This window comes from Pantherophis guttatus, chromosome 8 (assembly GCF_059756535.1).
Source record: "Pantherophis guttatus breed Tessera chromosome 8, ASM5975653v1, whole genome shotgun sequence".
In the NCBI taxonomy this organism is placed as follows: Eukaryota; Metazoa; Chordata; class Lepidosauria; order Squamata; family Colubridae; genus Pantherophis; species Pantherophis guttatus.
This window is the reverse complement of record NC_142070.1, coordinates 5,789,710-5,804,519: the sequence shown is the minus strand read 5'-3', so window position 1 is coordinate 5,804,519 and position 14,810 is coordinate 5,789,710.

Here is a 14,810-nt window from a genome sequence, read left to right as displayed (position 1 = left end):
GGAGTAGGACAGGGGTGGGTTCTACTTACCTTTACTACCGGTTTGCAATGGGGCCGCGCGCATGCAGATTTTGATGACGTCGGGATCAGTGGGCGGAGCCTCCCGCCAGTGGTGAAATCTAAAATTTGTTACTACCGGTTCTGTGGGCGTGGCTTGGTGGGGGGGGGGTAATGTGACTGGGTGGGCATGGCCAATTTTTTTTAAAAAAAAACATTTTTTCTGCAACCTCTTTGGCGAAGAGATTGTTAAAAAATGCTTTGAAAAGGCTCTGACGATCCCAGCTGAGTTGCCTGATCGGCAGAGGCTTTTTTTCTTTTAAAAGCCTCTGCCAATCAGGCAACTCAGCTTGGATCATCAGAGGCATTTAAAAGAAAAAAAGCCTCTGCCAATCAGGCAACTCAGTTGGGATCGTCAGAGGCATTTAAAAGAAAAAAAAACCCTCTGCCGATCAGGCAACTCAGCTGGGATCATCAGAGGCTTTGACGATCCCAGCTGAGCCGCACGATCATCAGAGGCTTTTTTTTTTTACTTTTAAAAGCATTTTTTCAGCCGAAGAAGTTGTAGAAAAAATGCTTTTAAAAGTAAAAAAAACAGCCTCTGATGATCCCACAGCTCAGCTGGGCATGGGGTGGGGGAGCGCAGGGATTTTTGCTACCGGTTCTACAAACCACCCACCTCCATCGCAACCGGATCAGGCGATCCGGTCCGAACCGGAAGCATTTCACCCCTGCCTCCCGCTGCTTTTACTACCGGTTCTATAGAACTGGTGCGAACCGGGGGCAACCCACCACTGGTGTAGGATCAGGGTGTAGGTTCGTTCTCTGAGCTTGTGGGTTGGTTTCTGAACATTTCATTACCAGTCTAGGTAACATCATCAGTGGAGTTTAAGGGATGTCAGTGTCGGTGTTCTTCTGTTTATAAGGGCTCCAGGTGCGGGAGTGTCACGTGAGGGTCTTGTGATGGGTCAGGTGTGAGTCATCAGTGATGTCAGCCTCCCAGCACTGATATATATTAGGAGAGGAGAAGCTTGAACTTTTGCCTACTTAATCCCTTTGAAGATTCTCTCTCCTCGGAGATGGGAGGAGGGGAACATTCCTGTGATCTGACGGAGGAGGGATGAGGAAAGTGGCTTGGAAGATAGCCAATGAGACGCAGAGAATTGGGGATTGGAAAGGGAGGGATTGGGGGGCAAAGGTCAGTACTGACCATGCAAGAGCCAGGGTCGGATCACTATGCTCAATAAAGAGAAAATTTCCTTAAAGATCGGCAGTTTGGAAATTCCTCTATTTTGAGATAGCATCGAAACCTGACAAGTGAGTCTTGTGATGGGTCTTGTGATAAGGGGGTTACATCAGGTGAGAGTCATGGAGAGGTGAACTTGTGTGCGTTGGTTGGGGGTCGGTGCTGCCTCTGGTTGGCTGTGTGGTTGATTTGGATTCTGAGGGGTTCGTAGGTCGGTTGTAGGTCAATGTGTCTGTTGATGGAATGGCTTGTGGAGTGCCATTCTTCGATGAACTCATGAGCGTGGTGGGTGGTAGTATGGCTGACGACTCTGATGACTCACACCTGACCCATCACAAGACCCTCACTTGTCACACCCACACCTGAAGCGCTTATAAACAGAAGAACACTGAAAGTGGCATTTCCTAAACTCTGCTGAAGATGTTACCTGGCCTTTGTAACGAAATGTCCAGAAACCAACCTACAAGCTCGGAAAACAAACCTTCACCTCAGACATAAGGTAAAGGTAAAGGTTCCCCTCGCACATATGTGCTAGTCGTTCCCAACTCTAGGGGGCGGTGCTCATCTCTGTTTCAAAGCCGAAGAGCCAGCGCTGTCCGAAGACATCTCCATGGTCATGTGGCCGGCATGATTCAATGCCAAAGGTGCACGGAACGCTGTTACCTTCCCACCAAAGGTGGTCCCTATTTTTCTACTTGCATTTTTTATATGCTTTCAAACTGCTAGCTTGGCAGAAGCTGGGACGAGCAACGGGAGCTCACCCCATTATGCGTCACTAGGGATTTGAACCACTGAACTGCTGACCTTTCGATCAACAAGCTCAGCATCTTAGCCACTGAGCCACTGCGTTCCTCACCTCAGACATAGGTGCTTCTAATTTCCATTTGGGACTGTTGTGGCTCCGTTACCGGAGCCTGTGTCATCATCAGGAGAGGACTCCGAGAGTGAAGGGGAGGAGTTGGCAAGGCCTCCCTCTCCAGGACCCTCCTCTCTGGCAATGCCTTCGGTGTCCACCGAAGGGCAAGAGATAGGGCCAGGGCCAAGCATGTCCACCTAGCCACAGATGGACAGTGATGAGGGTAATGAGTCTTGGCTGGACCCACGCCAGCATCGCAGAGATAAGCGCGCACAACAGAAGAAAAGGCGTGCCCAAGATTAGGCTGAGTCACTGGACCACACCCCACATGATATAAAAGGGAGCGTGGTGGCCAGTCAAACCTTGTGATGAACAAAGCTGAAAGCTTCCACGCCATTCTGCACTGCCGGACTTTTGCTTTAAGACTGGATTATCTCTGGACTTGATTGTAATTATTGGGCTGCTTTCCTTTGATATATCAGAAGTGGGGAGAAGTTATCTCTCCTCTTTGTAAATAATAAACTCTTGGCAGGCAGCCACTAGGTTGTTGCCAAGTTCCGTTATCATAAGGAAAAGGATTTTGCCAGCTGGTTTGGTCTTTAACTCCTGAACGTCTGTTGGTGTGTGTGCGTGGGGTTGGGGACAGAACAGAGACTTTCCACTCATTTCTAAAAATCAATTACCTGCTGAAAAGCTTTCTATCTAGCCAGAAGTGGTGGTAAGACCACTCTTGGAATACTGCATCCGGTTCTGGTCACCATGATATAAAAAAAGATGTTGAGACTCTACAAAGTGTGGAAAAGAGCAACAAAGATGATTAGGCTAAAACGTACGATGAGCAGTTGCAGGAACTGAAGGACTGAAGAGAAGGACTAGGGGTGACATGATAGCCGTCTTCCAATATTTGAGAGGCTGCTACAGGGAAAAGGGAGTTCACCTTTTCTCCAGAGGACCTGAGGGCAAGACAAGAAGTAACAGATGAAGCTTATCAAGGAGAGATCCAACATAGAACTAAGGAGAAATTTCCTGACAGAATTCTTCATGTTGGTGGTTTTCTTTATCACCTCTGAGATTATCGCCAAGGAGATGAGTAAACAAGAGAACGAAGCTGCTGGTATCTTAAACCAATTGATGTTGAACAGATGGACAGCAATTTCTAATTCTTCCTCTTCCATCTGAGCTTCAGTCCACTTGGCAAGTCCTTCAAACACCTCAAATGTCTATGGGCAGCTCTGAACTATCCTTAATATTCAGTAAACATGGCTCATCTGTTGGAAATCACTATTAGTGATTGGTGAGGATTGGGATGAGCAAAGAGCTCTAAGCACAGAAACTTTATTTTATAGCAGAGTTTCCCAATCTGACATCTTTAAGGCGGGTGGACTTCAATTCCCAGAATTCCAGGAGTTGACGTCCACCCGCCTTAAAGTTGCCAAGGCTGGGAAACCCTGTTTGAGAAGTGTGGGAAGAAATATCCATCTGGTTCAGTTTCAAACCGGGAGAAAGGCATTGGAGACAAAATGGAGGCTGGAGGCTGATTGGAAAGAGGGTCCATTGAACAGACCCATGTGTTTGTGGTTCTGATGCAGCCGACCACATGGAGTTGAGGTGGTGGGGAGGCATTATCTTGGGCTTTGCACTTGAGCTTCCTGTTCCTGTGCAAGAACATATATTCTATTGGCTGTTGTCAGTCTCCCATGGGGTCATGTAAGGGTCATAGCTGGCTCTATAGGAAAAGTACAAATCCTAGGTGTTTGTCTAAGTTTGGTTGAAGTTTCTGAGGGTTGAGGCTTGTGTTTGAAAGGTTAATTCCTATTTATTTATTTATTTATTTATTTATTTATTTATTTATTTATTTATTTATTTATTTAGTCACATTTCTATGCCGCCCAACTCCCAAGGGACTCTATTGTGGCTTAATGGCTTTGCCCTGTGTTGGATCTTGAGTGAGGGTATTTGCTTATGAATAGAGCTATCTAGTTCTCAATAAGCTCTTTATCTCTTTAAGTGCTGACAACTGCTGAGGGCTATTAAGAATGGTGGGAGCATATTTCTCCGTTTCTCCCTTTAGGGAAATATAATATTCTGCATTTTTGTAAAAAAAAATATATATTCCTCAAAATATTTCATTCTTCTAGAATGAAGCGATTGCAGTTTTTACAGAAGTGAAAATCACTTTTTACGGAAGTGATTGCAGTTTCCATTCTTCCCTCTTCAAAACTGTAGAGCATGGGAAGAATTTGGTTAATTGGATTCATAGTATTAGTCAATATAACGCCTGCATCTAATAATAACTTGCCTTGTTCTGCAATTGTAGGAAGAATCTGTCTCGTGTTAAGAATCCCGCTTCACCTATTTTTAACTCCTGCAGTTTTAATTCTTTGTTCTCCAAGGAATGGAAGATACCGTCTTATCCTAAAAGTTGGAACTGATAAGGATAGTTCATAAAGTTACCGTAGTCCCATCAGATTATGGGTTTCCGGGGTTACGGATACTATAAGTAGCAGTTTGCAGGTTTCCTTCTTCCCCAGCTTTAACAAGCGGCCAATTTTTCTTTGGTTGCATTTGAATTTACAGGAAGATTCTTATCGAGCCTTCTTTCCGATACACTAAGTTGTAGAAAGCTGGATCGTTTTATAAGAACCATCCTTAAAAAAAAAACTGAGTTCAGTACCCTCCTGAAAATTTAAAATCATTCATTTCAGGTCATGTTCCCACAACACATTAGACTCAGCTAAAATAAGGCTAGGCAGTTTCTGGGAACTGAGCTTCTTGCTTTCTTGTAAGAAGCAACTCATCACATCAAACCATTTATTTTAGCAATAGAATGCTACATGGACATAGGAACTGTGTTTTTATTTGTTTGTTTGTTTGTTTGTTTGTTTGTTTGTTCATTTATTTATTTATTTATTTATTTATTATATTCTATACCGCCTTTCTCCTGTAGGACTCAAGGCGGTGTACAGTCAAGAAAAATATAGATACACAAAACATCATAAAATTGCTAATTAAAATTATTGTTATAACATAGTTTGACCCAATTAAATAGAACCTAAAATTAGATAACATTTTTAAAAACATTCACATGTTCATATGTTTAGCCCCGCCTGTTGGAACATCAGGGTTTTGAGGGCACGGCGGAAAGCACGGAGATCAGGGATATTTCGTATCTCAGGGGGCAGTTCCAGTGGTGGGTTCCTCCCGGTTCGGTCCGGTTCGGCCGAGCCGGTAGCGGTGACGATATGACATCACCGAACCGGTTCTCCCCCCCACCCTCCCACCCCCCCACGTTATTCTTACCTTTTATTTGGTCCCACCCCCAATCTATTGCTGCCTCCTGAGTCCCAGCTGATGACTAGAGGGAAAAAAACTGTTTAACTCTTGCCGCGGGGCTTCAAAAGGCCGTCCTACAGCTGATCAGTGTTAAAAGCAAACAAATGAGTCGGGTCGTAAGTGCGAGGACCTTCCAGAAAGGACTGACCAGCTAGCCACGCCCACCTAGTCACATGACCTCCAAGCCACACCCACAAAATAAGCCACACCCACAGAACCGGTAGTAAAAAAAATTAGAACCCACTCCTGGGCAGTTCATTCCAAAGGGTTGGAGCCCTCACAGAGAAGGCCCTCCCCCTGGGAGTCGCCAGTCGGAATAATTTAACTGACGGTACCCTGAGTTGTCCCTCCCTGTGAGAACGAACTGGTCGGTGGGAGGCTATTGGTGGCAAAAGACGGTCTCGTAGGTACCCAGGTCCTAAGCCATGGAGTGCTTTAAAGGTGATGACTAACACCTTGAATCGTGGGGTCAACACAACCTGGTTTTTTTTTTTAATTTGATTTATATGCCGCCCTTCTCCGGAGACTCAGGGCGGCTTACAGTGCGCTAAGCAATAGCCTTCATCCTTCTGTATATTTATACAAAGTCAGCTTATTGCCCCCACAAACTGGGTCCTCAATTTACCTACCTTAGAAAGGATGGAAGGCTGAGTCAACCTTGAGCCTGGCGAGATTCGAACCTGCAGTAATTGCAGGCAGCTGGTCTTAATAACAGGGTGCTTTAGACCACTGTACTACCAAGGCTCTTTTGTGGGGTCCTTGGTGCTAGCTAAGTTTGGTGGTTTTCTTACATATGTTTCATTATCCAGTTAGGTAAACTGCAAGAAAACCACCAAACTCAAGAGAGCACCAAGGCCCCCACTGTCCTTCTCCTCCTCCTCTTCCTCCTCCTCCTCCTCTCCACAAATACCACTCCCTTCTAGCACTGATGATGTTACCTAGTTGGGTAATGAAATGTCTGTAAGAAAACCATCAAGCTCAGAGAGCACCGAGGAACCCACAGTTCAGCCCTGAGCTACAAATATATTCTTTTCTATCAGATTATGTTTTGTTAATAAAGGGGATTAAGGTTTTGTGTTTTGATATGAATCTGGTCCCGAAGATTTATCAAACATGGTGATTTCATTTGATTGGCTTGAACACTACAACTTACAACTATATTATCATAGATCAAGAAGGGATTTTGCTGCACAGGTTCACAGCAGTGATGAAATCCAAATTTTTTTACTATCAGTTGTGTGGGCGTGGCTTGGTGGGTGTGGTGTGGCTTGTTGGGCGTGGCAGGGACGGATACTGCAAAATCTCCATTCCCACTCCTCTCCAGAGGAAGGATACTGCAAAATCTCCATTCCCACCCCACTCCAGAGGAAGGATACTGCAAAATCCCCATTCCCTCCCCAGTCCTGGGGGAAGGATATTGCAAAATTTCCATTCCCACCCCACTATGGAGCCAGCCAGAGGTGACATTTGCCGGTTCTCCGAACTACTCAAAATTTCCGCTACCGGTTCTCCAGAACCTGCTGGATTTCACACCTGGTTCACAGGCTTGATGTTGCATTCAAACCTTTTGAACCCAACATAAAGCAGCGTTTTATCTAATAGTGGATACTAGAAGCTGTAGAGGTTGTAGCTACTAATTATCATAGTTGAAGACTTAATTACAGTAATGTGCATAGGGCACTGATGATATGAAATTAGCAAAAAATGAATGGGTGATTTGATCCTGAGGATACATTAAAATATTCTTCTTGGCCACCATAAGGTATGATCATTAATTGACATTAAAATGGGTATCAAAAAAGCTTGTGATAAATATATAAGCTTGGAATGTGCAGCTGGAATGGAATGGAATGGAATGGAATGGAATGGAATGGAATAGAATAGAATAGAATAGAATGGAATGGAATGGAATGGAATGGAATGGAATGGAATGGAATAGAATATGGGATGGGATGGGATGGAATAGAATAGAATAGAATAGAATAGAATGGAATGGAATGGAATGGAATGGAATGGAATGGAATGGAATGGAATAGAATAGAATAGAATAGAATAGAATAGAATAGAATAGAATAGAATAGAATAGAATGGAATGGAATGGAATGGAATGGAATGGAATGGAATGGAATGGAATAGAATATGGGATGGGATGGGATGGAATAGAATAGAATAGAATAGAATGGAATGGAATGGAATGGAATGGAATGGAATGGGATGGAATGGAATATGGGATGGGATGGGATGGGATGGGATGGGATGGGATGGGATGGGATGGAATAGAATAGAATAGAATAGAATAGAATAGAATAGAATAGAATAGAATAGAATAGAATAGAATAGAATAGAATAGATAATATGGAATGGAATGGAATGGAATGGAATGGAATGGAATGGAATAGAATAGAATAGAATAGAATAGAATAGAATAGAATAGAATAGAATAGAATAGAATAGAATAGAATAGAATAGAATAGAATAGGATGGGATGGGACGGGACGGGACGGGACGGGACGGGACGGGACGGGACGGGACGGGACGGGACGGGACGGGACGGGATAGAACGGAACAGAACAGAACAACAGAACAGAACCTTGGAGATCTTCTAGTTCAACTTCTTGCTCGAGCAGGAGACCCTATATAATTCCAGATAAATGTCTGTCCAATCTCTTCTTAAAAACCTCCAAGGATGAAGCAACCATAACCTCCTGACTGATTCCGATGATTGATTCCATTGGATTTGACAATCTAAATTGATTTAAGGATTAAGTGTGGTTCATTTTAACTTTCTGAACTGATTTGGATAAAATCTTTACAATTCAATTTTCTCAGTTCCAACATCTTTTCGGAAGCCTCCAATCAGATTGAATTAATTTAAGTGAGCATCCCAATTCAATTACAAAAATCAATACTTCTCACAGATTCAACAGAATCAGTCTAATTCCTTTTTATTCTTCATTGGTCGACATCACCTAGAATGTTACATCTAATTGTGGGGCCACATGTATGTGAGAAAAGATATTGGAAAAAAGTGGACTATGTCCAGAGGAAATCAACCAACAAGATAAAGAGTTATAAAGTGTTATAAAGAATTTGTAGAAGTGTTAAGGAAATGTAGCCTGGAGGAGACTTCTGGAAGACAGGATAATTGTCCTCAAATAACTTTACCTAGAACAGGGGTCGGCAACCTTAAACACTCAAAGAGCCACAAAGGTCCTAACTGGAAGCCCCCATTCAATTCTGAAGCTGACCGGAAGTCCCGTTCCCCAACCATAGAGTCTCCTCCTAGCGAGGCATCCTTTTTCCTCCACCTGTCCTAACCGAAAGCCCTATCAATTGTGGAGCCGACCAGCAACAGGGAGCCGCAGTAGAGGGATGAAAGAGCCACATGCGGCTCCAGAGCCACAGGTTGCTGACCCCTGACCTAGAAGGTGGAGTAGAATTATTCAGAGTTGTTCTTTGATCTACAAGGTTTCTTCCAACCTTAAGTGAGATGGATCAAATCAAAGCTGACGATTCATGAAATTCTAATATCTCCTCTAACAAACGCCAGCTGAATGGGATTGTAATATTATGAGGCGGTATATTTTTGTGTTATAATACTCTTGTCTTCCAATTTTTAACTCAGTAGTGCCACTTAGGGATTCTGGGAATTGAAAGCTGACTACGGAGCCTAAACAAAACGCATTTCCTGGCTTGTATTTCTAAATCAGCATCCAAAATGTGAGCTCTTCTGTATACAATGACTTCCTGTTTGAACAGACAGCTTTGATATAAGGAGAGTATAGGAAGGTTAAGCTGTTAGACATAATGCCTAAATGATTTTTTAAATTATTATTTGTATGCAGACTATCTGAATCTGAATTTATCTGGATTCTGGGTCTGTCTAATTTTCAGTTAATCTAAAAAATCTGGGACTTCAGTCTCCCTTTTTCTCCCACCAATATCTAGGTCGGCAATCCAGATATTTTATTTATTTATCAAATTTAGACACCACCCATCTCACTCTCAGGATAACTCTGGTGGTGTACAGCTAAAAGCATAAAAACACAAAGAAGAGGGAGTCAACCTATTCTCCAAAGCACCTGAGGGCAGAACAAGAAGTAATGGATGGAAACTAATCTAGGAGAGAAGCAATTTAGAACTAAGGAGAAATTTCCTACAGTTAGAACAATTAATCAGTGGAACAACTTGCCTGCAGAAGTTGTGAATTCTCCAACACTGGAAGTTTTTAAGAAGAGGTTGGATAACCGTTTGTCTGAAGTGGTGTAGGGTTTCCTGTCTAAGCAGGGGGTTGGACTAGAAGACCTCCAAGGTCCCTTCCAACTCTGTTATTCTGTTACATCTTCCCTGCCTGACCAAATGGGACAGGAGGACAATATAATTCATGGCAGAAAGTGAATCCCCAGGGTGCTGTTTTGAAGGATTAGTCATCGTAATACCCACCCCAAATCTTTTTTTTCCCAACATTGTTGCGTAATTATTAAACGGTTAGAGTGAAGAGTCTGAAAAGCCCAGACATTTAGCAAACGCAGACCAAAGAAAATAATGTATAGCTGATTCATAAATCTGTTTAATCAATCAGACTTCTAATCTTTCTTCTTTAGGCTCTTTTTTTCACCTGCAATCCAAAAAAAAAACCTCCCATCTTTGCAAGTTAATCTGAGCTAGTAAGGTAAAGATTCCCCTCGCACATATGTGCTAGTCATTCCCGACTCTAGGGGGCGGTGCTCATCTCCGTTTCAAAGCCGAAGAGCCAGCACTGTCCGAAGACGTCTCCGTGGTCATGTGGCCGGCATGACTCAACGCCAAAGATGCACGGAACGCTGTTCCCTTCCCACCAAAGGTGGTCCCTATTTTTCTACTGGCATTTTTTACGTGCTTTCGAACTGCTAGGTTGGCAGAAGCTGGGACAAGTAACGGGAGCTCACCCCGTTACGCGGCACTAGGGATTCGAACCGCTGAACTGCCGACCTTTCGATCGACAAGCTCAGCATCTTAGCCACTGAGCCACCGTGTCCCTCTAATCTGAGCTACTGGAACCTTATTCATCTCCAAAGGGTGACCTTTCCAGTTTAAGGGATTGCTGCAAGCATCCCTGGTTCACCACCTCGTTTTTATTTCCATATTTTCGTCCCTTCGGAAAGACACGCACCGCTGTCAACTTGGGAAGATGGATCTGTTTCTTTTCAAAGCGTGACATTTATAGCAGTGTTTTTTTTTTTATTCTTCCTCCCAGATGGAAGTTTATCATGGTTATTTGTTTTATTTATGTATTTGTGACACGTATATGCCACCTAGACACAAAGGTTTGGCAAGGAGATCATACAGTACACCAGTTGGGTGAATGATGGCTGGTAGTGAGTTTATCTTCTCTAAATTAGAGGAGAGAAGAACTTGCTGGAAGACCACTGGAAATATGCCACCAATGCATCTTTTTCTCTCTTGTGTGGTGCCTTTGAAGAATCTGTCAGTTACAGAATAGAGTTGGAAGGGACCTTGGAGGTCTTCTAGTCCAACCCCCTGCTCAAGCAGGAAAGCCTATACTATTTCAGACAAATGGCTGTCCAGTCTCTTCTTAAAAACCTCCAGTGTTGGAGCACCCACAATTTCTGGAGCCTGTTCTGTCCCCGTACCACACACGCACCCCCATAGACAGCCCGGAGTTAATAAGCCACACGACAAAACACTTTGAAGATAAAGCTGGCAGCAACCCAGTGGCTAGCTGCCAATTCAGACTTTACTCACACAAAACAAAGATTAGACTGCCAGCATTCCGATAAAACAGGCAGAGTTTCAACAATACAAGGATTAATCCAAATGCAGTCCGATAAAGCAGGCAAAGTCCAGTAACGCAGAGATCATGGGTTATTTCCAGTTTTTGCTCGTCACAAACTGAACCGGCCACCACACCCACATTTATACCCTGTGGGGTGTGGTCCAGTGACTCAGCTAATCTCTGGCACGCCTTCCCCTCTGCTGCGCACGCTTCTCCCTGCGCCTCTGCCGAGGGTCCAGCCAGCACTTATCTTCTTCATCGCTGTCCACCTGTGGCTGTGGGGATGTGCTTGGCTCTGAGCCTATCGTTTGGCCTTTGGTGTCCTCCGGAGGCATTGCCAGAGAGGAGGGTCCTGGAGAGGGAGGCCTTGCCAACTCCTCCCCCTCACTCTCAGAGTCTGCATCTGTCGATAGCCCAGGCTCAGGCAATGGAGCCAGAACACTGCCAAGTTCTTCCACCGGTTGATTGTTCCCACTGTTAAGAAGTTTCTCCTTAATTCCTAGTTGCTTCTCTCCTTGATTAGTTTCCATCCATTGCTTCTTGTCCTGCCTTCTGGTGCTTTGGAAAATTGACCCCCTCTTCTTTGTGGTAGCCCCTCTAATATTGGAAGACTGCTATCGTGTCATCCCCTAAGCCTTCTTTTCATTAAACTAGACATACCCAATTCCTGCAACCATTTTTCAGACCACAGTTTTGAGATAGGCAGATAGGTGAGATAGGTGAACAGTTAGTGGGGTCTTTATTCAATGAGCCCTACTGGTAAGGTAGGTACCAGCTGGGATTTGAACTCCAGTTTCCTGTGTCCATCGAAACTGGTGCTCTAACCACAATGCTCTGAGTCCTGGTCCATAGAACCACCAAAAGTTGGACTTGACTGAATGGATAACATCATCATCATCATCATCGTCATCATCATCATCATCATCATCATCATCATGTCTGTGTATATATTTACCTGACTTTTTCCATCCATCCATCCATCCATCCATCCATCCATCCATATTTATTTATTTATTTATTTATTTATTTATTTATTTATTTATTTATTTATTTATTTATTTATTATTGCGATTTATATGCCGCCTTTCTCCCTGGGGACTCAAGGCGGCTTACAAAATGACAAATTCCAATACAAATCACAATGAAATAAAATTAAAATCAGCAACCCTATTAAAACAGTTTAAAATTATGATAGTGTACCCCCAAACAGATCAGTTGAATTGACGGAAGAGCCACATCTTCAGCTCGCGACGGAAGGAAAGAAGGTTGGGGGGCTGTCCTGAGCTCGGTGGGCAATCCATTCCAGAAGGTCGGGGCTCCCACAGAGAACGCTCTCCTCCTGGGGGCCGTCAGCCGACATTGTTTGGCCGACGGCACCCTGAGGAGGCCGACTCTGTGACAGCGCACAGGACGGTGGGAGAGCGGCTGGAGATGGTCCTGCAAGTACCCCGGGCCTAAGCCATTCTAAGCTATTTTCTCTCTACTGTCTCTCTCTCTACTCTCTCTCTTTCTCTCTCTCCCTCCTTCTCCCTCTCCCTCTCCTTCCCCCCCCTCTCTCTCTCACACACACACTTCAATTCGTACTCAACCCCCATTCAACTCAACAACGGGAAGGGCTTCACGAGACCCCTAATTTCATGCACACAGAGGAGAACGGTGGCTGCCATGACCTTCAGCTACACGACAAGCGTGCAATAGCATTTCACGGTCTGCCAGCGGCAGCTCCCCAGCATTTATGGCATCTCTGGCTCTACTTGGGCCAATCTTGGCTTTCCGTTTCTCTGTGTTTTATCTCTACTAAGGGACTGGCTGACATTTGCTAATGTAGAAATGCTTCCTTGGCTACCACCGTTCTTGCTGGTCTCAGCTTTTCCAGGACAAAATACCCAGCCAATCCGCTCTCTCCGAACTATATATCTGCCATGTACTTTCTTTATCCCATGATCTGACTCTCAGTAAAGACCTCCAGTCCTAGAAATGGAATCAGTGGTGGGTTGCTACCAGTTCACCCTGGATCAGGCGAACAGGTAGCGGCGGCGAGAGGCTCCACCCCCACCCACCTGGACATCTCTGCGCATGCACAGAAGCATCACGCCCACAAGCGAACCAATAGCAATGGGATTTGAATCCCACTACTGAATGTGCTGTGTCATCGTCAGGAGAGGACTCCGAGAGTGAAGGGGAGGAGTTGGCAAGGCCTCCCTCTCCAGGACCCTCCTCTCTGGCAATGCCTTCGGTGTCCACCAAAGGGCAAGAGATAGGGCCAGGGCCAAGCACGTCCACGCAGCCACAGATGGACAGTGATGAGGGTAATGAGTCTTGGCTGGACCCATGCCAGCGTCGCAGAGATAAGCGCACGCAACAGAAGAAAGGGCATGCCCGAGATTAGGCTGAGTCACTGGACCACACCCCACAGGATATAAAAGGGAGCGTGGTGGCCAGTCAAACCTTGTGACAAACAAAGCTGAAAGCTTCCACGCCATTTTCCATTGCCGGACTTTTGCTTTAAGACTGGATTATCTCTGGACTTGATTGTAATTATTGAGCTGCTTTCCTTTGATGTATCAGAAGTGGGGAGAAGTTATCTCTCCCCTTTGTAAATAATAAACTCTTGGCAGGCAGCCACTAGGTTGTTGCCAAGTTCCGTTATTATAAGGAAAAGGATTTTGCCGGCTGGTTTGGTCTTTAACTCCTGAACGTCTGTTGGTGTGTGTGCGTGGAGTTGGGGACAGAACAGAATGGAACCCACCACCACAAACCCAAAATAGCTCTTGAGCAATGGAAACACCAAAGTGCAATTTGAAAAGAGATGGCATTAAGAAGCAAATGTGGATATTTGATCCAGGAGGAATCATTTATAACTTTAGGGATGGTTTGGGACAAAGGTGGGTTTCAGCAGGTTCTGACCAGTTCTGGAGAACCGGTAGCGGAAATTTTGAGTAGTTCGGAGAACCGGTAGTAAAAATTCCGACTGGCCCCGCCCCCATCTATTCTCTGCCTCCCACGTCCCAGCTGATCGGAAGGAAATGGGGATTTTGCAGTAACTTTCCCCTGGAGTGGGGAGGGAATGGGGATTTTGCAATATCCTTCCCCTGGAGTGGGGTGGGAATGGAGATTTTACAGTATCCTTCCCCTGCCACGCCCACCAGGCCATGCCACACCCACCAAGCACCACCCACAGAACCGGTAGTAAAAAAATTTGAAACCCACCACTGGTTTAGGATAGATGCGATGCCGTGGTTAACTTCCTACGAGGGGATTACAGTCCCAGTTTGTTAACAAGAGAGTTTTGGAACTTGGATTTTGTTTTGTTTTAGTGTTATTATTCTACCTGTTAACTGCTTTGTCATTAATATAGCATATAGAAGACAGGTCAATAATCATTTGCAAATAGATTTAGCCGTTTAAAGAGGCCCTGTTACACAAGGGGCGGGAACTAATGTTGCACTAATGTATTAATTGGTATTCAACTAGAGGGGAATAATATGTGTATATGTGAAGTGTGGGGTTTTCTGATGCACCTTTTTAAAATGTTTTGATTGTTTTGTGTTGTTTGTCCTTTTTTTTTTTTTTTGTCTTCTTTTGGATTTTTTTATTTTTAAT